At 43.7% G+C, this 22,829-nt stretch overlaps 1 protein-coding gene across 1 annotated transcript in view; it reads right to left on the reverse strand.

Moving 5' to 3' along the window:
* The window catches only part of GALNT18 (polypeptide N-acetylgalactosaminyltransferase 18), a 543,905-nt gene that overhangs the window by 105,335 nt on the left and 415,741 nt on the right, over positions 1–22,829 (reverse strand). The gene's annotated exons all lie outside the window — the stretch shown is intronic.

Consider the following 22,829-nt stretch of genomic DNA (forward strand, 5'->3'; position numbering starts at 1 on the left):
TTTTTGGTTGTAACATGACAAAGTGTGAAAAATTTCAGGGGATATGAATACTTTTTTAAGGCACTGTATCTCCTAAGCAAAAAATACATTTTACATAAGTACTATTGAAACTGCCCCTTCCTACTAATCATCCTTAGACACAAGGCTTAGTATAATGAATAGAGTGCTGCCTCTGTATGGGATCACATTTATCAGAAAGCACAGGAACACAGAGAAAAGCTTTTCCTCTCTCTACCCTGAAATGACCCCGCACTTTTTGTTTTACAGAACTCGGATGATTTGGGCAGTGCCATGTTTATAATTGCCTTCCATTTGCTCATGTTCAACAGTTTACTAAGTGTAAAATGTTTTTCCAGTTCCAATGACAGAGCTCGGAACAGACCATAAACCAGCGCGGAGAAAACACATTACTCCCAGCATTGTAAATGTTTGGGCAGAGCAGTTTGCCATCTTCATTTGTACTGTATTGCCGACAATTAGCATTTTTTCCAGCCGTAGTTCCAACATTAACTCGTTACAGAAAAACACGCACATACAAGAGCGCACCTCCACATACAATGAAGTGTAAATTGCACTGAGTATCCGGATATCGATCGCCGTACTCCACATTTGCAATTGTGAGATTATGAAGAACTGAATTCTGGATCCTGTGCTTAAAATAAAAATAAAATAAAAAGAGTAGGCCGGGGACAAAGGACTTGTCACCTGTACTGCCCTGCAGCCTATATTTCCCCATTATTGAATAATTACCATGGCTTGTTCGGTCACAGTGTAGCAGCGGAGTTGGTAGAGGCAGGGCTTTGTTTCCTTATCTGGGAGCCTCCAGTAGGGAGACCAGTGACTGAGCAACACAGTAGTGACCTTGCCAAATTTCTCTCCAAATCTTTTGAAATTAGTAATCTAACAGCAGTGCCTTAAATCTCACCATCTCTGCTGTCCCATTGCGGAGATTTCCCTTCACTTCTTGTCCTATCGCCAAACAGGAAGTGAGAGGAAATCTCTGCAAATTAAAGGAATTTCTTGGGGACCCCCAGGTCACCGGATCTAGTGTTCCCATTGGAAGCGTTCCCTTCTATTACTTTTCTGGGGACAACCCAAAATTTGGGGTTTTCTTTTAGATAGTTACATAGGTTGAATAAAGACACCAGTCCATCCAGTTCAACCTGTGAGTGTCTACAATTGTCCTTAACCCTGTACATTGCACACTCACATTGGTCCCTACCCTCAAAGACCCCACAATCTAAGGTCCCCCATTCATATACTAGGTCCAATTTTGGAAAGAAGCCAATTAACCTACCAGCATGTCTTCGGAGTGTGGCAGGAAACCGGAGTACCCGGAGGAAACCCTCACAGGCACAGGGAGAAAATGCAAACTCCAGGCAGGTAGTGTCGTGGTTGGGATACGAACCAGCGACCCTTTTTACTGCTAGTTGAGAGTGCTAACCACTACACCACTGTGCTGCCCAAACTTTTACTTTGAATAATGGTAAACAGGACAAATAGAGAGGGTGAATCTCCCTAACGGGGGGGGGGGAGGGGGGGGCACAGACGACAATAAAAATTGACATTGGCTCTAATCCCTCTCCACTCTTTCCAAAACTAAAAAAAATAAAACGTTTTGCCTTTTTAGTTATGCTTTAAGTTATTAAAGTTAATTTCCGAAATAAAAAACAGATGTTTAAAATAATCAGGGATAGCAAGTAGTGAGTTTGACAAATTCTACCCCATGTTCCATTTAGAGATGGGAAATAGTAACTCCTTTTTAGGTATCACATATGCCACATCTTCAGGACCCAGAAAAAAAGTGGGACCCCCAATGGATCCAGGGTGGAGTACAAGCTTCCTGTAAATGGTGGGCACCTATTAACTGAGTCGGGGACCACCCTGCCCTCACTACCAGTTCACATATGGGATACAGGATCACCTTTTTAGATATGTGTCATCACGTGCCACGTCTCCGGCAACCATAAATGTGTGGGCCCCCACTGGTTCCGGGGTAGAACACAAGCTTTTTTTTTTGGGGATATTTGACATCACATGCCACATTCCCTGCACCCAGAAAGAAGTGGGACCCCCAACTGGATCCAGGGTAGAACACAAGCTTCCTGTAAATATTGGCCAACTATAAACTGATGAGGGGTCCACCCTGCCCCTTTACCAGTTTACAGATGGGATACCGTAACATAATTTTAGATAACTAATCACATGCCATGTCCTCTGCACCCAAAAAGAAATGGGACTCCCCCTGGATCCAAGGGGACTACAAGCTTCCTGTAAATGGTGGCCACTGCCCACTTAACCAGTTCACAAATTGGATATGTAACACCCTTTTAGATATTTGACATTACATGCCACATCCTCTGCACCCAACAAGAAATGGGACCCCCACTGGATCCAAGGGGACTACAAGCTTCCTGTAAATGGTGGCCACCAATGAACTGAGAAGGGGTCCAACCCCCAACCCCTGTCAGTCAGTGGTTATGACTAAGGCCTTCTAGGCTGAAACGCGTCAACTGACTTATGTTCTGCGTATGTTCACTGCGGCTATTCAATAAAATGAAGCAATTTTAAGAACAACAACACGGAGTGCGGATCATTTTTTTTCTACAACCCCCACTCCCTCTCTTTACCAGTTCACACAGCAGATTGGTTCAGTAAGTGGTAAATTGGCAAACCACAGTGAAGGTTCGCTCTGAATCTATGTTTGGGTGAACCGATCTGCTCACTACTTTATTTAGATGATCAACACCCAATGCCAAGCACTGAAATATTAACATTCATGGGTGGGACCACAAAGATGGAGGAAAGTGCCAAGTCACAAAACCCATGAAGGGGAATTGAAAGATTACTGCATAGAAAACAAAGAATGTATCAATGCACAAATAGAAAAGGTCAAAGGAAGTGAACTTTTACTGTTCTCCGAAAAAAAACAAAAAAACGGGCAAATTAAAACACCTCACAAAATCGAAAACCTCCATTTAAACAAAGGGTGTAATCTGCACAAACATTTTATGCTCCACAAACACTGTTTGCTGGGCCTCCTCATGTTCTGGCATTTTATAGCCCGACAGTTATATAAAGGGAATGAGCAGTTTCATTATGATATAAAATTATAAACGTAGCCTGAATGGCGCGTTACACTTCACAATTGGCTGTGCTTATTGCAGATTTACAGAAACACTGCGGGAATGACTACCACCACGCCAACATCCGTAATTCCTGGCGCAATTACGTTTGCAGCATTATCTGTCAGTCGTGGGACCAGGACCCCAGGGAGCTGGGCACAAAGTACAAGAGGAAATGGTGCCACATTACATTTTACAAACAACCTCTCCTGACTGTTCTGGAAATCCTGGCCCAAAGGTACTGCAAATGGTTACCTGAAAGTAATGTTTGTCACGATGACAACGGTGGCTAAGCCTTTTGAACCATATGTGGCAATGTGTGTGCATGTGTATGCACCAATCAGCCATAACTTTATTATCACTGACCGGTCAACCGCTTCAGCTCCGGAAGATTTTTACCCTTGGCTCCTGCCATTCATGTGGATGTTACTTGACACGTACCACCTACCTAAACATTCTTGCTGGCCAAGTATACCCCTTCATGAAAACGTTATTACCTGATGGCAGTGGCCTCTTTCAACAGGGTAATGCACACTGCAAAAATGGTTCAAAAATTGCTTGAGGAACACAATGAGTTTGAGATCTTGGCTTGGACTCAAAATTCTCCAGATCTCTATCCAACTGAGCATCTGTAGAATGTACTGGAAAAACAAGTCAGATCCATGGCGATTCCACCTCACAACTTTCAGGACTTGAAGGATCTGCTACTGAGGGCTTGGTGCCAGATTCCACAGCGTACCTTCACAGGTGTAATGGTGTCTGTACTTCAACGGGTCAGGGCTGTTTTGGTAGCAAAAGGGGCGCCTGCTTAAACGCACAGATACTTATAGGCCATTGGCTAAGTAAAAAGTTATTTTATTGCACTTGAGAAAGGTGAACAACAATTGTCAATTCTAAAAACTTACGGAGGTTGCAAAAAAAAATTGTGATTATGTTGATCAAAGCTTACGATTAAAGAAGAAGTTTAGTGACAAAGAATACCCTGAGCTCCTGATCAATCAAGCCTTCCAACACTATCTTAAAGGGAAACCGCCACCGTTCATAAACAAAAAAAACATTCAGTTTGGTTCACCACCACTTTCAATTTCCAATTCAAAAGGATGGAAATAGGAGCATATAGCCAGTAGAGATACTAGTATAAAATGTTAAATAAACGATACCACAATGACATCGGAGTAGGGAAGGGTTAACATCATCCAGTTCAGTTTGTTGGTTAAGCATGGAAAGAGATGTAATAAACCATGTGAAATAACGATGGAAGTCCAGTGGAAGGGGAGATTTTCTGGATACTGCAGGTCGGTTGAGCAATAAAGATATTGCCAATCCAATTACACTACACATGGACTTTTTATAGTTTTGGTCTATGGTTTCCATTATTTTTTGGCTTTTTTGCACATGGTTTTCCCAATGCCCCCTACTGGTATTCTCTAGTGGTCTCCAAACTGTGGCTATTTGCTTGCTTTCATCTGACCCTTGAGGCATAATTCCTAACGCTGACACCACAATGGGGTATAATTCCTACCACCGATGCCAACTGTTTCTCCCCCTATTACCAAAGATTGGGAATTGTGTTTCTCCCACTGGGCACAGTCCGGCCCCCTAAAGTCTGAAGGACAAAATACTGGCCCTTTCTTTAAAAAGTTTGGAGACCCCTGCTATAGAAGTTATTGGCTGCTGTGCGCAGAGTTGTTGTGTACCTTTCTCTGCACATATTGTTTAAATGATTTCTCGGTGTGGAGGCAGCTATCTTGGTAGAGGCAGGTCTTTGCTTCCTCACGTCAGAACCTCCAGCAAGGAGAATCGTGAGCAGCACTGTAGTGGCATCCCCAAATCTCACTCGAAGTCTCCCGAGACTAGCAGTCAGAGGCAGCAGTGACAACAAAGATATACAGATGAACAGGGGTGCCTATACACTCTCGCATACAAGGAAGGTGTTCTATTTTTCAAGAGGAATTCCAGACAAATGGTACATTTTTTTTTTTTTTGCTTAGGCAAAATCTATATTTTTTGATGTTCCTTATAACAAAGCAAATCTTTACTTTTGACTTCAGGTCAACTTTCACTGAATACTTTATCTTAGCATACCAAGCGGCATATGTGCCTCCTTCACATAACAAATCCGCTCTACTGGCTGCCTTTCCATGTCACATAGGCTTTCCCATTTCTGTTGCAGATCCCAATCTTTATTGAACATGATGCGCCTATACCAAACACTGCATGCTACTTAACATATGTAAACGGCCTTTAACTTTGAACATCATGGTTGACTTTTGGGTTTTGCCCAGAGACGTTTTTTTTTTTTCTTATTTAATTGGCCCCTACAGACAGCGAAGACTCTCTTAGTAAGATATGACTTTCATATGAAAGGTTTAACAGCTGCAGCTCATACACTTGGACACAAAATTGCGGAATCCATCCGCAATCATGTACAGCGGTGCAAGCCAAGGCTGCAGATTGATCAGAGAAGGTCTGCGCGCCAAGTACACAATGTGTTCGCTCTGTGTGACCTTGAGCGGTCTTGGTCGGCGCTACTGGGCTGTCATGAGTCCAGACAGATACAAATCCGGGAGCTCTACAGCCCCGGCGCCTCTGGGAAGCACAATTATTTTGAAATTCACCTGGACGTTGGCTAGACATTTACTCTACGGATACGAGAGATGTAAAAAAAATAAAAATAAAATCCAACTCTGATGTGGCTCCAAGGCTTTATTATGGTACCAGTCCTGCAGAATGTGTCGGTGACTATGAAAATGTAATGGTTTGGGGTTAAATTACAGTAGATGTAAACCCCAACTGAATTACATTTAGCTTGCTAAAGTTCTGTGTGTTGCTATTTTTACATACTTGTTTTCACCTTTTTGGTCCCTTGTTTCATCTCGTTACGGATCAGCAGCATCTTTTTGCAGACCGTTCTAGGTGCGCTCCGGCAATGGTCACATGTCATTTCTCCATAGCTCCCAACTGTCCCTGATTTGGAGGAACTGTCCATCTTTGTCCCTCTTTGCCCTTCACTTTGGTCTGATCCATATAGTTGCAACTAAAATACACTTTTTATCTTTCAAAATTGTTTCCCAGTGCTAAACCTTTTATCAATTTCTAAATTGCTGCATTTGTAAATTTAAAAAAAGTCCTTGTGGATTTAATTAACCTTTTTTTGGTTCATTCTCCTTTAAGGGGGTGTGTCAGGGGGGCGTGTCCTATGCCTACATATGTTTGCAAATAGGTGTCCCTCATCCCCATCTCAAAATGTTGGCAGGTATGTTTCTCAGGGTGGATTTAGAGACAACAACGCACCATGCCTGTGTAATGTGCGTTAAAACAGCCGATTGTAGCCTCCATCAGAAGCAGTGGCGGCCCGTACATTAGTGGTGCTGCCCCCTCTCTCTCTCTCTCCTCACCACCCCCTATATACATAATGGATAGATTGCATAGCATGAATCTATCCATGGCCTCCTTGGCCACCCCCTATTCATGCATATCCCCTTTCAAGGCACCGTTGCATTAATTACAGCGGCTGTTTTTTTTTTAAGCACCTGATTAGAGCCAGAGGCTCTAATAGGCTTCAAAATTGGGTGGGCTCGAGTCGCATAGGATGCGTCCGGAGCCCACCCAGGTGTCTTAAAACAGCGAATAAATATTCACTGTTGAAACACTGGATTTTCAAGCTGGCCAATCAGAAGCGGGTGTGAGACCCGTTTTCTCGATTGGCCACCAAGGAGGAGTGAGGAAACTGAAGCTACCGCCGCGATGACCAGGAGGCCGCCACCAAGCAGGGGAAGCCGCCAGTGATGGGGTAAGTGCTCCATACCAACCGACAGGGGGGTTTGGTTGGGATATTGTTTGCTACCCCCCCCCCCCCCAAAAAAAGTGCCTTTGTGACACATTGACAATGCGGAAGAACAATTGGAAGACAAGGACAGAGTGTTGTCACCCAACAGGAAGTGCCTGAATAAGAAACAACTTAACTTGACCTCCGGAGGATATTTTCTACTTTTTGTTATAAAGCATATCCAATAAAAAAAAAAAATTTAAACAATCTAATTTTTCCAAAAGTTTAGGCCAAAATGTATTCTGCTACATGTGCTTGGTAAAAAAATAAATAAAAAAAATCCCAATAAGGCCCCTTTCACACGTGCGGACAGTATGTCCGTATTTCATCCATCCGATTTCGGATGAGATACAGACATGCATGTATCCCTATGGGATAGCGGGTGTCAGAAGATGAACATCCGCTGACTCCCGATATCATCCATCCCCGCTATGATCCGAATTCTACAGATGGAGGAAAATCCTATTTTTCTATCTGTCTGCAGAGCGGATCGGATTAACACGGACAGACGGTCCATGTTAATCTGATCCCCCCCCATAGAGGAGAGCGGAGATCTGACAGGGCGGTCCTTGCACAGCTTGCAGGGACCACTCTGTCATCCGCTGGCTCAGCGGGGACCAATGGAACGATCCCCGCTGAGCAAGCGGATGTTCACAGGATGGATCATCACAGATCCGTCCCATGTGAAAGGATCCTAAGTGTATATTAATTGGTTTGTGCGAAGATCGTCACAGCTACAAACTATGGTATATACTGGAATTTACACAGCTATAGGCGCTATACTGTATTGGCAGTGATCAGTGACTTATAGTGGGACTGTGATAGAGTGCAGGGCAATAACGGGCACTGGGTGGGAGAGTGACTAACATTGACGTCACTAGTGACACTAATACAGTGATCAGTGATCATACTGGCTGGAAAGGGGTTAACAAAAGGGGCAAAAAAGGCATTAACTGTGTGCCTAACAAATGTAACGTTTGCTGCTTTTACTTTCTGATCTGGCGTTTTCTTTCTCCCTGCTTTGCAGGGGGAAAAAGCAGACAGATTGCTGTTCCTATGTACACAGAAACTTCCTCATAGCCACCAGTTCAATTCAGATCTGACCACCGATGCATCAAAAGGAGAGAAGAAGTTACACAGACCAGCTGCCATGGTCAGGGGTCAGGCTCGGAGACCAGTAACTATAGCAGTAGAGAGGCTTCCACCGACCAGGAGGACACGGGCTCACCCGGGTGGTGCCGGGTCTAAGTGCTCACCAGTATTCACCAGAGCTCCTGATGCGGTTTTGCTGCGTATTAGTACCAGGTCACGGTCCTCAGAATCACCCCACCAGGAGGTGAGCAAGCCGGGGTCCAAGCAGAAGTGTAGTCAGTAAACAAGCCAAAGGTCAATAATGAATGGTAGTGGAGATAGGGGCAGCTGCAGGTACACAAAAGAGGAAGATATCTGCTGGATAGAGCACAATAATCTGGCGAACATTAAAGCGGATCTTCACTGCATCTGATAACCACAAACTAAAAACACAATTTAATTCATTTTTAATACTCAAAGCAAACTTCCCCCATCCATCCATGTCCCCGTTCTTTATTTTTATCCCCCTCCCCCCTGCATTTTTTAGCATTTACTTCCTTCCATCTGCCCTTAGCTCAGGCATGCATGCAGGAGAGTGTACTTAGCTGAGAATACCTCTCCTCCTGAAGACTCTTGGGATGTATGACATCATTTGCCAAAGCAAGAAACCAGAAAGTAACTGAAGAAATGCAACAAAATTTTTTTTTAAAACAAATATGATACTTTCCTGTTTACTAATGCTAGCACCATTAATGTTGATTGGGAGAGTATAGTTCCAGTTTAAGCGCAGACACGTGACTTAAATTAGGAAGTTCATGAGAGGAGCAAAGAGTTCACGATTCACCAGAAGCAAGAGAAGGCAAGCTTGTCCTAAGACAGTGGTCTCCAAACTGTGGCCCTTTTTGCTTGCTTTTATCTGGCCCTTGGGGCACCATTTTCATCCACGGATACCAACAGTGAGGCATAATTCCCTCCACCAACACCACTGAAAGGGCAGAATTCCTGCCAATGATACCAACAACAGGCTACAGTTCTTCCCAGGAAGACCAAAGATGGGGCATAATTCCTTACAATGAAAACAATGGGCCACAATTCTTCCCAAAAAGACCAAAGATGGGGCACAATTCCTTACAATGATACCAACAATGAGGCCCAGTAAAACCAATGATGGGGGTGCAATTCTTCCCACTGACACCAAAAAATGGGGCCCTACTCCTCCCCCTAATACCAAAGATGGGGCATTTATTATTCCGCCCAAGACGTTGGGACCTTTTCTACTCCCAATGGCCACAGTCTGGTCCCCTCTTAAAGCGGAGTTCCACACAAAAATGTATCTTCCGCTTTTCGGAATTCCCCCCCCCCCCCCCCTCTGGTGTCACATTTGGCACCTTTCAGGGGGGAGCAGATACCCGTCTAATACAGGTATTTTTTTCCCACTTCTGGGCATAGATACCCGCGCCACCCGCGGGTATCTATGCCACTTCCTGTCCCCCCCCCCACCCGCTGTCTTCTGGGAGACACAGGAGACAGAAGGGACCAGTGGGGAGCACGCAGTAGGGAACCAGGCTGTGAAGCTGCAAGGTTTCACTTCCTGATTCCCTTACCGAAGATGGCAGCCGAGGGACAGATCGGCTTCAGGTGCCGACATCGTGGGCGCCCTGGACAGGTAAGTGTCCATATTTTAAAAGTCGGCAGCTGCAGTATTTGTAGCTGCTGACTTAAAAAAATCAAAAAAAGTGGAATTCCGCTTTAAGTCCGAAGGACAGTAAAATGGCCCTTTGTTTACAAAGTTTGGACACCCCTGTCCTAAGAGATTAGACAGGGAGCTGGTCCAGCTTCTCAGGTAACTCAGGAAGAAGAGCCGCTACCAGACATCCCCGAGGTCGCAGGTTCAGATCCAGACCCCGACACTAGCTTAATGAAGCGGATGCTCCCACCACACACACGAGGAGCTCTCTGTATTCTGAATTTGTACGATTAGAAAGAGTAAAAGAGCCCTGACACAAAGGTAACAGACCTTTTCTTGCTCTTTTTCAAAATATTCAAACACATTTTTTTTTTGTTCTAATGGGGTACCCTCCCCCTCCATTCCTATGTATTCAAAAACTCTCACTGTAACGCAAGAACTGTTTTAGTGCCATTATCGGTACAAGTTACCCGTACAATTAGCTGTGCGCAAAGTCAGAACCATCATGTTCCCTATAATAAAGCATTACATTTATTGTTTCCCATTTAAAAAAGGCAGCTGTCACAAGCAGCGCAGCTCTATTATCCAAAAATGTATGAATGGCAACACAGCTATATCCAATTTATACCCATAATAATAATAATAATCCTCAAAGGCATTGTAAGTGTCGGCAAGGACCTAATGATGTATATGCCTAAGGAAGCCATTCAAATTGATTCCAGTCTAGATAATTATATTGTTTAGATTTCCTGATCTCTAATGATACAATTAAAAGGGGGGATTTCGATCAATACATAGAATCTATAGACAAATGGCAGCAGTAAATAAGATTCTTCAAAAACACATTCGTTATGGTGGAGGAATACAAGTGCAATAAGCATCTTGTCAATAAATGCATGTTCCCTGCCGTGTGTTCCGAGATCATCTGTTCAATGGTCCATGATGGGAACATATTCATAGTTATTTATTTATAGATCTTCCACAAACAAGACAATAGTGCTGCCTTCTGCCCCAGAAAGTCTGGGCGAATAGAAAGTGTGAACAAAGTAAAAAGTTAAGATTCGCTATCTTATAGGAGAAATCTAGAAATGCCAATTGTGCCTAATCAGTATTTTATTCTATTTCTGTATTATTCTATTCCTTTCTTTTCTTTTTTGTAATTCCTCTATTAGTATAAAAGATTCATAGAAAAATATGTACAATGGAAATATGAAACTTGGTACCTTGACAATAGAGACTTCAATATATGGACGGCTGACAAGAAAAAAAGAAAGGCAAAGGACAACTGTCCCCGGGGTAATATTCAAGATGCTAATCCAATACCACGACTGTAGCAAATACAATATTGCTCTCTTATAGGTCAGGAGAGCAAACCTCAAAAACATTGTCAATGAACAAGAAATGGCACATATGGCAAGGTCATGCTTGTCGGTAAGTGGAGGACCATGAGTGGTGCAAAAGGTTCCAATCAACTCGTATCGTGTAATTGGGAAGAACAGGGGAAAGAAGAGAAAGAGAGCAGAGCAAAGGGGAGTGAACAGGGCCAGAGAGGGGGTGCAGAGAGAAGGAAACCATGGGAGGGGGGTAAGGGGAATGAGAAGGCGGAGGGGTCACCTGGTCATCCCCCCTCCCTGGGTAAGGCAAGGTATGCGGAAGTTTACTGGGCGGTGGATAGCTCATTGAGGTAGACATCAGTATACACAAAATAATTCCACGGCCTCCACGTTTCCGTACACATCTCTTCCGTGTTACACAGTGTGGCTGTGAGTTCTTCCATGTCTCGTATGTTGTTGACTTTGGCGAATCACAAAGCCTTCGTGGGGGGGGGGGGTCAGCATCTTTCCAGCAAAGTGGAATGCAGCCCTTCGCTGCGTTTAGGAGTTACATAGCTAGTAATGTTGAATAAAGACACCAGTCCATCCAGTTCAACCTGAGTGAGTGTATCTACAATTGTCCCTATCCCTGTACATTGTGTCTCAAGGTACCCATATAGGGCTGTCAATTTACGCAGCACACATCAACACACTCACCTCAGTCCCTACCCTCAAGGGGCCCACAATCCAAGGTCCCCACCTCCCATTCATACATTGGGGCCAATTATTTTTTTTTTGGACAGAAGCCAATTAACCTACCAGCATGTCTTTGGAGTTGCATTGTGAGAGAAGCAAAGGGAAAGGTATGGTGAGCGCTAATATCCACACAATGTTTAAAATCCAACCTAAATGCTCAAAGAGAGTAATAAAATTTCACCAAATGGCAACTATAACAATAAAATGTAGACAACAATGGCTTAAATAAAGTCCATGTAACATGTGGAAATAGAAGCTTCAGAAGGCAGCCCCTTGGAAGCATAAGAAGTAATCTTCTGAGAACACTGTAAATAGAACAAAAAAGGGCCACTCTAAGTGCAGTAAGTCTGGTTATTTTAATAAAAGGCTAAAAGCATGGTACTCACAAAAGTACAAGCATGTAGGTATAGAATGCCGGGTGTCCGTAGAATGAATGGATTTCATGCACTGGATGGCAGCAGTATCCGGTGTTCTGGCATATTCAGTCCGGCCATCATATAGTGTCCGCCCCGTACTGCGCATGTGCAGTACGGAGCAGAAGAAGCTTCGGAAAATCTCCGAAGATGAATGGCGCCTGCGCCGTGAGTGGAGGTTGTAGCCCCACCATGCAAGCAGACATAGGGTTGTGAAAATTAAAGGGCCCCTCGCGGGCTCGCTTCGCTCGCCTCGCTGCGCTCGGCTCTTTTATATTCCAACTCTATGTCCACTTGGATGGTGGGGCTAGAACCTGGACTCACAGAGCAGGCGCCATTCATCCTCAGCTATTTTCAGAATCTGTGTGTTCTGTGTACTGCACATGCGCAGTACACAGCGGACACTATCTGTTGGGGGACAGTATATGATAGGACACCGGAAAACACACTTCCTGCGGGTGGAACGCAAGCCGACAAAAAAAAAACAAAAAAAAAAAAACAGCCAAATCGGCCGATTGGCTGCTGTTCCCGGAAGTGACCTCGTGTTCCTGGTTGCCGACTTGCATTCCACCCGCAGGAAGTGTCAGCACACTTTGTTCCAGCCTGCTTTCTGGATACTGCTGCCATCCAGTGCATGAAATCCATTCACCCTACGGACACCCGGCATTCTATGCCTACATGCTTAACATGCTTGTACTTTTGTGAGTACCATGCTTTCAGCATTGTGAGAAAAGATTTGTATTTTTTTAATAGGTCGTTTCGTCAAATGCAATAGACAGGCCGCCGGGTTAGCATGCAGATCGACAGCTGTAAGCTGTTTAATGATAGCGGTGATATCGTGCCAAAACTGTTGAATTTTGTATTCCTTTCCTTTTCTATTCCTTTCTTTTCTATTCTATGTTATTCTCTTTGGAAATTGGAAAACTTTTGAAATTCAAAAACTGTTTGAATTTCATTTGAAAATTATCCGAATACGAAGGAATTTAACCAAACAAATTTATTTAAATAACTAATCAAATTTTTTATTTTTTTTTTGCTCTGCACATGTCTAATAAATAGGTGCGTAACCTAAAAATCCTTTTGCCAGGTAAGTCAGGTCAACTGTCCACCAATCAGCAACTATTTTATTGTAGAACCAGTAAAAAGAAAACCCATGAATTTATTCCATCACAAAAAAAAAAAAAAAAAAATCCTTTTTCCAGGTAAGTCAGGTCAACTCTCCACCAATCAGCAAATATTTTATTGTAGAACCAGTAAAAAGAAAACCCATGAATCAATTCTGTCAGAAAAAAAAAAAAAAACAGGACCGAGAACACAAGCCGCAGGAGATTCACTTATCTCCAATCGCAGATTCAGGAATATTTGTAATTAATGAACGAGAAACACTTCACAAAACTCTCATCAATAACGTGTCCTTTAAGAGCGTCTTCAAAGTGAACAGAATTTAAACGCAAAACTTATTTCAATCAACAGCAAGAAAAAAAAAAAATAACATTTTATTTCTGCTCTCTTCCTTTACTTTCTGTTGATATATTCTGAAATATTTTAACCGCTGTCACCGAACAGATGGCGTAAAAACAAGACAAGCGCGAGGTCGTGAAAAAAGGAACGCCAGTAAGAGGTAAAGAATATTTAAATCGACTTGCGCAGGGAGGAGTCGCTCGCTCCGGCGTTTTTGAAATGTTGTTAAGCAACCATCAATCGTTGGGACACGAAAAAGAACAGAACAGGTGCCGCTGTAAGTTTTTTTTTTTCTGCGAGTCGCAGCGGAGAGAGAGAGAGAGAGAGAAGTTTGTGGCGGTATGTATCAAGCAAAAAACGAGAGCGAATTCCCAAAACGCAACATATGTGCAGCTAAAAGATGACAGCTGCTCATAAAGTCGTTAGGAAGGGGAATGAAATACGCCGCGTCTTTTGCCAACCGCTGGATTTTAATTTTTTCACCGTTACAGCTCCCGAGACGAGGACGGAGATTGTCATTAGGAACATGTAATCATAGAGGGAAATCACAGCGCCTGTTTAAAATAACTATCCGTCAGCGTCGCCGCAGTCATTTGTGAGTTCAGCGCACGTTTTTATAAACGGTAATGGAGTCATTCCATCTGCAAACAGATTTTTTTTTTTTTTTTTTTTTTTTTTTAAACTTGTGTGAAGTTGAAAGTAGAACTTCACTTACTGCAGGGATTTCCGGTGAAGCTTTAGTACAACAGTACCATACCATCCAGTTGAAGTGCGTTTTTTTTTTTTTCCAAATACTTTTGGTGCAGTCTGGCATGATTTCAGCTCCTTCTAATGCACTCAGATCGCATGCGATTCATGGTGTGAACCGCCCCTTACTAATCATGTATTCACAAGAATATTACACAGATGTGCCACTTCACAGGCAGGGTCACGGCATCCCCATCATGCATGTTACTTAAAGAGGAAGTAAACCCTCCTACACATGTTTAGCTTGTTAGATAATACTTTTCTCAGGCAGCTGATCGCTGCCTGAGAAAGTGAACTTACTTGTCACATTTTCGTAAAAACCGCCGTTTACATTTCCGTGACGTCAGCCGCGCTTGCGCTGTGTGGTCGTGCGAATGCGGCGTATACTGTATTGCCGACTTTCATCTTCCTGCCTCTCTGCCTTTTTTTAATACGAGGCATTCTCCTCATTGCGGCAGAGGAGAAGTCTCGCGTTGTAATCCTATCCCTGCTCTTCCTGACACTCCCCCTTGTGACTGAAGACGTCATGCAGGGGAATGAATGCTTTGTTGCCTTAGTAACGGCAACCGAGATCGAGGCTTGGTTAGGATTTCTATTGACGCTACGGCGCATGCGCGAGATTTCCGGAGTGAAATCTAACTAAGGGCGGAAATGACGTCCGGAAAGGACGTCAAAGCCCCAATTTGAAATGGCGCGGGCGATACCCGGAAGGAAGATAATTTGGAAAAGAGAAAAAAAGGTATTTACAGCGCTCGTTTTGAGATATAACATATACAGAATGAAGGCTGATGTACAGTATTAAAGTAACATTAGTAAAATGGGAATTTTTTGGGCGGGTTTACTTCCTCTTTAAGTGCTTCTTGACTGCACTATAGCCGAAAGACGGTTACATCGTGGTTCTCCAGTTCTGGGAAGACGTCCATGGATGCACGCCTTCCGCACATCGGGGTGAACTCTGTGAATGCTGTGTCCAAAGCTGATCACAAATAGTGGTATAGGGCCAATCAAAACGGCCCTTTACCATGGGATCAGATGTGTCCAATCACTGTGTTGGTCACATGTAAACAGACTTGCCGGTTATTGGTCTCTGCGAGGAAAGGAGAGCCGATAACCAACAAGTCTGTTAGGGCACAGTGAGCATATTGTTTACGCTGATCATCAGTACCCTGATTATCAGTGCAGCACCATCAGCGCCACCTCATCAGTGCGCAACCTCATCAGCGCAGCTGCATCATCCTTGCCTCCTCAGTGCACAAAAACGCAGCCTCATCAGCGCAGCTTTATCAGCACAACCCCATCATCCTTGCCTCCTCAGTGCACATCAGCGCAGCTTCATCAGCGCAGCCTAATCAGCACATAGTTACATAGCTAGTCAGGTTGAAAAAAAAGACACAAGGCCATCTAGTTCAACCAATAAAAATAAATATCATACAATCCCATATACCCACAGTTGCTCCAGCATAAGGCGAAAACCCCCAGCACAGCATCATCCAATTTGCTACAGCAGGGAAAAAAATGTCTTCCTGATCCCCCCGAGAGGCAATTGTTTTTTCCGTTATTTACCTATAAAGGTCAGTTCCCAGTTATATTATGTACATTTAGGAAAGAATCCAGACCTTTTCTAAAGCAATCTACTGAGCTGGCCAGAACCCCCTCTGGAGGGAGTCTATTCCACATTTTCACAGCTCTTACTGAGAAGAAACCTTTCCGTATTTGGAGATTAAATCTTTTTTCTTCTAGGCATAAAGAGTGTCCCCTTATCCTTTGTGGTGACCTTAAAGTGAACAACACTACCAAGTTCACTATATGTACCCCTTATGTATTTGTACATGTTGATCATATCCCCCCTTAATCTCCTTTTCTCAGGAGAGCACACATCATCGCACATGGGGGCAGCCTCTTCAGCGCACATCTGGGCAGCCCCATCAGTGCACATCTGGGCAGCCCCATCAGCGCACATCTGGGCAGCCCCATCAGCGCACATCGGGGCAGCCTCATCAGCGCAGCCTCATCAGCGCACATCTGGGCAGCCTCATCAGCGCACATCTGGGCAGCCTCATCAGCGCACATCTGGGCAGCCTCATCAGCGCACATCGGGGCAGCCTCATCAGCGCACATCGGGGCAGCCTCATCAGCGCACATCGGGGCAGCCTAATCAGCGCACATCGGGGCAGCCTCATCAGCGCAGCCTCATCAGCGCACATCGGGGCAGCCTCATCAGCGCAGCCTCATCAGCGCACATCTGGGCAGCCTCATCAGCGCACATCTGGGCAGCCTCATCAGCGCACATCTGGGCAGCCTCATCAGCGCACATCGGGGCAGCCTCATCAGCGCACATCGGGGCAGCCTAATCAGCGCACATCGGGGCAGCCTAATCAGCGCACATCGGGGCAGCCTCATCAGCGCACATCGGGGCAGCCACATCAGCGCACATCGGGGCAGTCTCATCAGCGCACATCAGTGAAGAAGAAAGAATACTTATTTTGTTTAGCAAAAAAATTTAATCCCAGTGGTGATTAAATACCACCAAAAGAAAGTTCTATATGTCTCATAAAAATGTCATATGGGCACAGTGTTGCACGACCACGCAATTGCCATTCAAAGCACGACAGCAATGAAAGCTGAAAATTGGCCTGGGCAGGAAGAGGGTGAAAGTGCCCGGTATTGAAGTGGGTAAAGGAATTCAGCGTTTTTTTAATATTTCATCTTAAGCAACATTACAATTGCCATATAGGTGTATAGGACTATAGAACACCCTAAGGAAGATGGAAGTGCCAAGGATGGAGCAATGATTGTAAAACATCGCAGCGCTGGAAGAGGGCACTTTGCAAGGTTATGTGCGCCATAATGTGCAGTGCATTCTGGGGAACCTAAAAAAAATTGAAGCTTTAATTCCACTTTAATACACACATAAAAGTAATTACAAAGAACATAAACTTCCCCCCCAGTATACTTCTACACGCTGAGAAAAATCACTCTTGTGTGCACTATTAAATTTCCCTTCCAGTGACTTTGCCTTTGAAGCCTAAAAACAAGTAATTTACATGACAAGAGAAAGTGAAGTGGAGGAGAATTGGTCATCAAGCAATTAACAAGATAAGAACGAGGAGCAGAGGCAGAAGAGATGGGCTTTGTCCTGATCCTCATTCTTGTGGCTTTTTATCTGATCTGTAAACTCTCGGTATCATGTACTACCAGCACCAAACGCAACCACGCCACATTGTTCTGAGCAAAGCCCGGCTGTAATTCCAGATTTTGGAGAAATTAGAGGATTCATGCCTTTAATTCAACAAAGCTGGGCGTTCTTCAAAAAGAGTATGACAGCAGACTTGTTAAAGGGCAACACACGCTAAAATGCTAAATACATAGACCAGAAAATCATGCAGACCAAAGGTTTTTAAAACAATGTACATACAGATTTGCTTTACGCTCCGCTAATTTACCACATGGCTTCATTATGTTTCTTCAGTCTCTTTAGATTTTGAAATTCTGTGTCATTGCCACCCTCCTACTGTCTTTTCTATAAACTTCTAGAAAGCATTGATGGCTGCACCCTGAAACGCTGGCCATAGGTGGCGCAATTCCTGCAACCACGGAAGGAGAAGCTCCCAGCCTGAAGGGCTGCTGCCCTTCTAGGCAGACATGGTGTATTTCTACATGAGCTCATCAAAGTCTTGGCTATGCTAAGAGCTGAGGAGGCTGTTCTGCTGGAACCGATTTAGGGATTTTACTGAGGATTTGGTCTGGAGTGTTCACAGGAGAATGTCTGGCTGACATTGGAAGGTGGTGTCTAAGTATCCGGGGACATACAGACCTGCATGTAGGACCCTAGTGACTTTTTGCTACTACTATTCCTCGTGCGTCAGTGCCAGCGTCTGCCCAATTTCGGACCTTAACCGCTTCAGCCCCGGAAGATTTTACCCTCTTTCTGACCAGAGCACTTTTTGCGATGCGGTACTGTGTCGCTTTAACTGACAATTGTGCGGTCGTGCGACGTGGCTCCCAAACAAAATTGACGGGTTTTTTTCCCCACAAATAGAGCTTTCTTTTGGTGGTATTTGATCACCCCTATGGTTTTTACTTTTTGCGCTATAAACAAAAAAAAAAAGAGCGATTTTGAAAAAAAAACGCATTATTTTTTACTTTTTGCTATAATAAATGTCCCCCAAAAACATTTAAAAAAAACATTTTTTTCCTCAGTTTAGGCCGATACGTATTCTTCTACATATTTTTGGTAAAAAAAAAATCTCAATAAGCGTATATTGATTGGTTTGCGCAAAAGTTATAACGTTTACAAAATAGGTATAGATAAATAGTTTTATGGCACATTTATTAATAATTTTTTTTTTTTTACTGCTAATGGCGGCGATCTGCGATTTTTATCGTGACTGCGACATTATGGTGGACACGTCAGACATTTTTGACACATTTTTGGAACCATTGTCATTTATACAGCAATCGGTGCTATATAAATACACTGATTCCTGTGTAAATGTCAGTGAAGTGGTTAACCACTAGGGGGCAGGGTAAGGGTTAAGTGTGTCCTGGGGCTTTTTTCTAACTGTGGGGGGCGTGGCTACATGTGACACATCACTGATTTCTGCTCCTCAGTGACATTGTCATTAGGCAGAATGGGGAGATGCTTGTTTACATTAGTATCTCCCCGTTCGACAATCGCAGGTATCCCTGCGGCGATAGAGTCCGCCGGACCTGCGACCCGACTCAAGGGGGTCCCAGCTGGTGTGCGCGTGATGGCACGGCGGCAAATTTAAAGGGACGTACCTGTACGCCATTCTGCCAACGTACATCGGTGTGCTCGGGTCGGGGAAACTGTAAAACAGTTTGTTAACCCAAAAAAAAAAATTAATCCTGCGCCTTTAAAGCATGTCATACGGCACTGTGCTTGTCCTGTGTCGCTCATCCTGTGTCATTTGGCCCCCTGTAACACTTAAAAAAAACTGGCCGATCCTTCCAGTTTCTGCCCTCCCCCCTGTTAACTGACCACAGTGTATCATGGCTGCTAAGACCAAACACTGTGGTCAGTTTATGTTCCTCTGTCATCAGCAGCCTGCTATCTGCTCTCCTCTCTGCTCCTGTGCCCCCCCCCCTCTGCTCGTGACAGTGCTTCCCCCCCCCCTCTCCTGCTGCTTGCATTGCACTAACCTGTATACAACATTAGCACTGCCTCCTATTATAGTGTCCCCCTCTGTGTATGATTTATAAAAATAAATGCTGCAAATACCCAATTTCACAGTGAAGATTGCGATCACATGACCAGCCAGCTCTCTCCACCCCTCCTGACTGACATCAGCAGGGGAATCTTAACCCCGCCCACTGCATCTCAGGAGGAAAGGAGAAAGCTGGCCAGTCATGTGATCGCAATCTCGGCTGTGAAGTGAGGTATTTGCAGCATTTTTTATAAATCACACACAGGAGGACACTACAATAGGAGGAAGTGCTGATGGTGTATGCAGGTTACAGTGGCTTAACAACCCCTTTCACTATGGTGTCCCAGTGTTGCTCAATCCCTTAGTAGTTGCTAGAGGGACTGTACTAAGAAGCTTTGACAAAGTGAAACAAGTGAGTGTCCTCGTATTACTACATTGTGTTAGTGAAGTACCCCATAGCTTTCCTGCATCCTATCCAGGTTTAACTTTCAATAAATCATCAAAAAAAAAGATCCCCTTAAAGTGGTTGTAAAGGCAGAAGGTTTTTTTTATCTTAATGAATTCTATGCATTAAGATAAAAAACCTTCTGTGTGCAGCTCACCCGCCCCCCTAATAATCACCTGAGGTTCATCTAGAACCAACGATGTTTGTAGGAGTGTCTCGGCTGCCTGGGACTCCCCTCCTCATTAACTGACACAGCAGCGCGGCGCCACTGGCAAGAGAAAAGGGGCGGGGCCACGCTGCGGCTCCGTGTCTGAATGGACACACGAAGCTGTGGCTCGCGTGCCCCCATTAGCAGGCTGCTTGCTGTGTGGGCACTCAACAGGAGCACAGAAGAATGGGGACCTGAGAAGAGGAGGATCCGGGCTGCTCTGTGCAAATCCACTACACAGAGGAGGCAAGTATAAATATATATTTTTTTTAGCTAAAAATAACAGACTTTACAATCACTTTAAACTGTTCATTGAGCCAGAAGAGTGACTGTGTGCTTGGCTGCCGCTGTACTGGTTTGGGGGAAGAAATCAATGGGCTCTTTCGGGGGTGAGTGACATATATATGGATTATAGATGGTTTTCATATATTTCATATATTTGCCTGGAGTTTGTTTATAAAATCTTACAGAGAGAACTCAACGTTTCATATTCAATAAATCATTTACACAGAATACCTATAATGTAGCTAACACAAACTGACACATAATAATTGAAAAGAAATCTAATTGCACCAGATGGCAGACTTTTTTTTTTTTTTTAAAGACTCGCTCCTAAAGCTCTTCGCTGCTGGAGGACTCTTCTCCTGAGGACAGGGTTGATGACCACTGCTCTATCTAATTCTCCTCTCCTGAAATACTCTGCATTGCTGGAGGACTCTCCTTCCTCTGATTCACTTCTTGATGGGGGAATTGCAGATTTCATATTTCCTTATGAGTTGTTTAATTCCCTCAAAAATATAAAGGAAGGCCTTTAATATCTTGGTTATCCTGATTACCGTAGCCGACTCATACCAAAGGAATGTCACTGCAAACTGACCGGGTCCTTAAAAGGTCAACTTTCTTTAATGGGAGTTGGCCATTCCTTATGCACAAATCCTATATATTATACTTATAATTTGGAACAGACAGTCTCACCTAAGAGCTTGCAATCTTGAATGCGTCTGTGATCACCTGTGTGCCACGCCGTATGAAAAGTGTGCGGGACTCCATGGTGGAAACAGCATTTTTAGTTAACCCTTTCATGTCCATTTCTGAGATTTGTTGCTTACAAGTTAAAATCCAAATTACTTATAACCCCCAAACATTATATATATATATATATATATATATTTTAGCAGAGACCCTACGGAATGAAACGGTGATCATTGCAATATTTTATGTCAAACGGTATATGCGCAGCGGTCTTTCAAACGCATTTTTTTTTGGGGGGGGGACACTTTCATGAAAAACAGTAAATTTAGCCCAATTTTATTTTATTATTTTTTGTATAATGTGAAAGATGATGTAACGCCAAGTAAATAGATGCCTAACATGTCATGTTTTGAAATTGTGCACACTCATGGAATGGCGACAAACTACGGTACCTAAAAATCTACATAGACGACACTTTAAAAAAAAAAATGTGGTTATCAGGTTAGAGTTACAGAGTCTGGTGCCATAATTATTGCTCTCACTCTGACGATCGCGGCGATACCTCATATGTGTGATTTGAACACCATTTACATTTGCGGGCTCGACTTAGGGGATGGGTGCGCTTTCAAAAATATTTTTTTTCCTATTTATTTTATTTTTTTATTTTACATCGTCCCTTTAAAAAAAAAAAATCTGATCACTTTTACTGCTGTCAAAAGGAATGTAAACATCCCTTGTGACAGTAATAGGTGATGACATGTACTCTTTATGGAGGGATTGGGGGTCTAAAAGACCCTAAATCCCTCTTTCCCATTTAAAAGTATTCAAATTGCCAAAACCGGCGATTCTGAATACTGTAATCGGCGTTACTGGCAGCCGAGTAAACTGGAAGTGACATTGTGACATTGCTCCCGGGATTTGACACTGGAGACCCGGTCAGAGCCGAATCCGGCTTTGTTCAGGTCTCAGCCTAGGCCAGTGATGGTGAACCTTGGCACTCCAGATGTTCTGGAACTACATTTCCCATGATGCTCATCCACTCTGCTGTGTAGTCGATCATGGGAAATGTAGTTACAAAACATCTGGGGTACCAAGGTTCGCCATCACTGGCCTAGGCAGCGGTCGCGCCAGCTGGTGGCTCGGGTCTTCCGGTGGGACGGGAGGGCTGGGAAGAGCCGCGTAAGGTTGGGGGGGTTGTGATCTCTCGTTGCACATTTCAAATACAACCCTAAACACTTTTCTCTGCTACAGCAATCTATTCCTTCCTCTAATTTTTAGTAGAGATGTGCGGTTGTTTTTTTTTTGGTTCTGAATATTCGGACACATTTTTTGTTATTCGGATATATCTGAATCCCCAAATTACAGTAAAAAACGAATTATACTGAATTCTCCGAATATCTAAATTAAATTTGTCCGAATTTCCAAAATTCAAATTGAAATTCAAATTGAATTTTACATCGAATTCCATTCAAATTCGAACTGTAAACATATTGTTGAAGTCAAAGACTGTGTGTGTTATTAGTGCACCATTTTGAAATAATTGCTGTTTTTTGTTAAGCCAAAAGTTATATAGAGAGTCATTGTAATCATTTGATGAAGATTTTTCTTCTGTCCGGTCACTTTGCAAGTGTAAA

Source organism: Lithobates pipiens, unplaced genomic scaffold (genome assembly GCF_037356315.1).
Source record: "Lithobates pipiens isolate NorthernLeopardFrog02 unplaced genomic scaffold, aLitPip1_a1.2 Scaffold_24, whole genome shotgun sequence".
NCBI classification, from domain to species: Eukaryota; Metazoa; Chordata; class Amphibia; order Anura; family Ranidae; genus Lithobates; species Lithobates pipiens.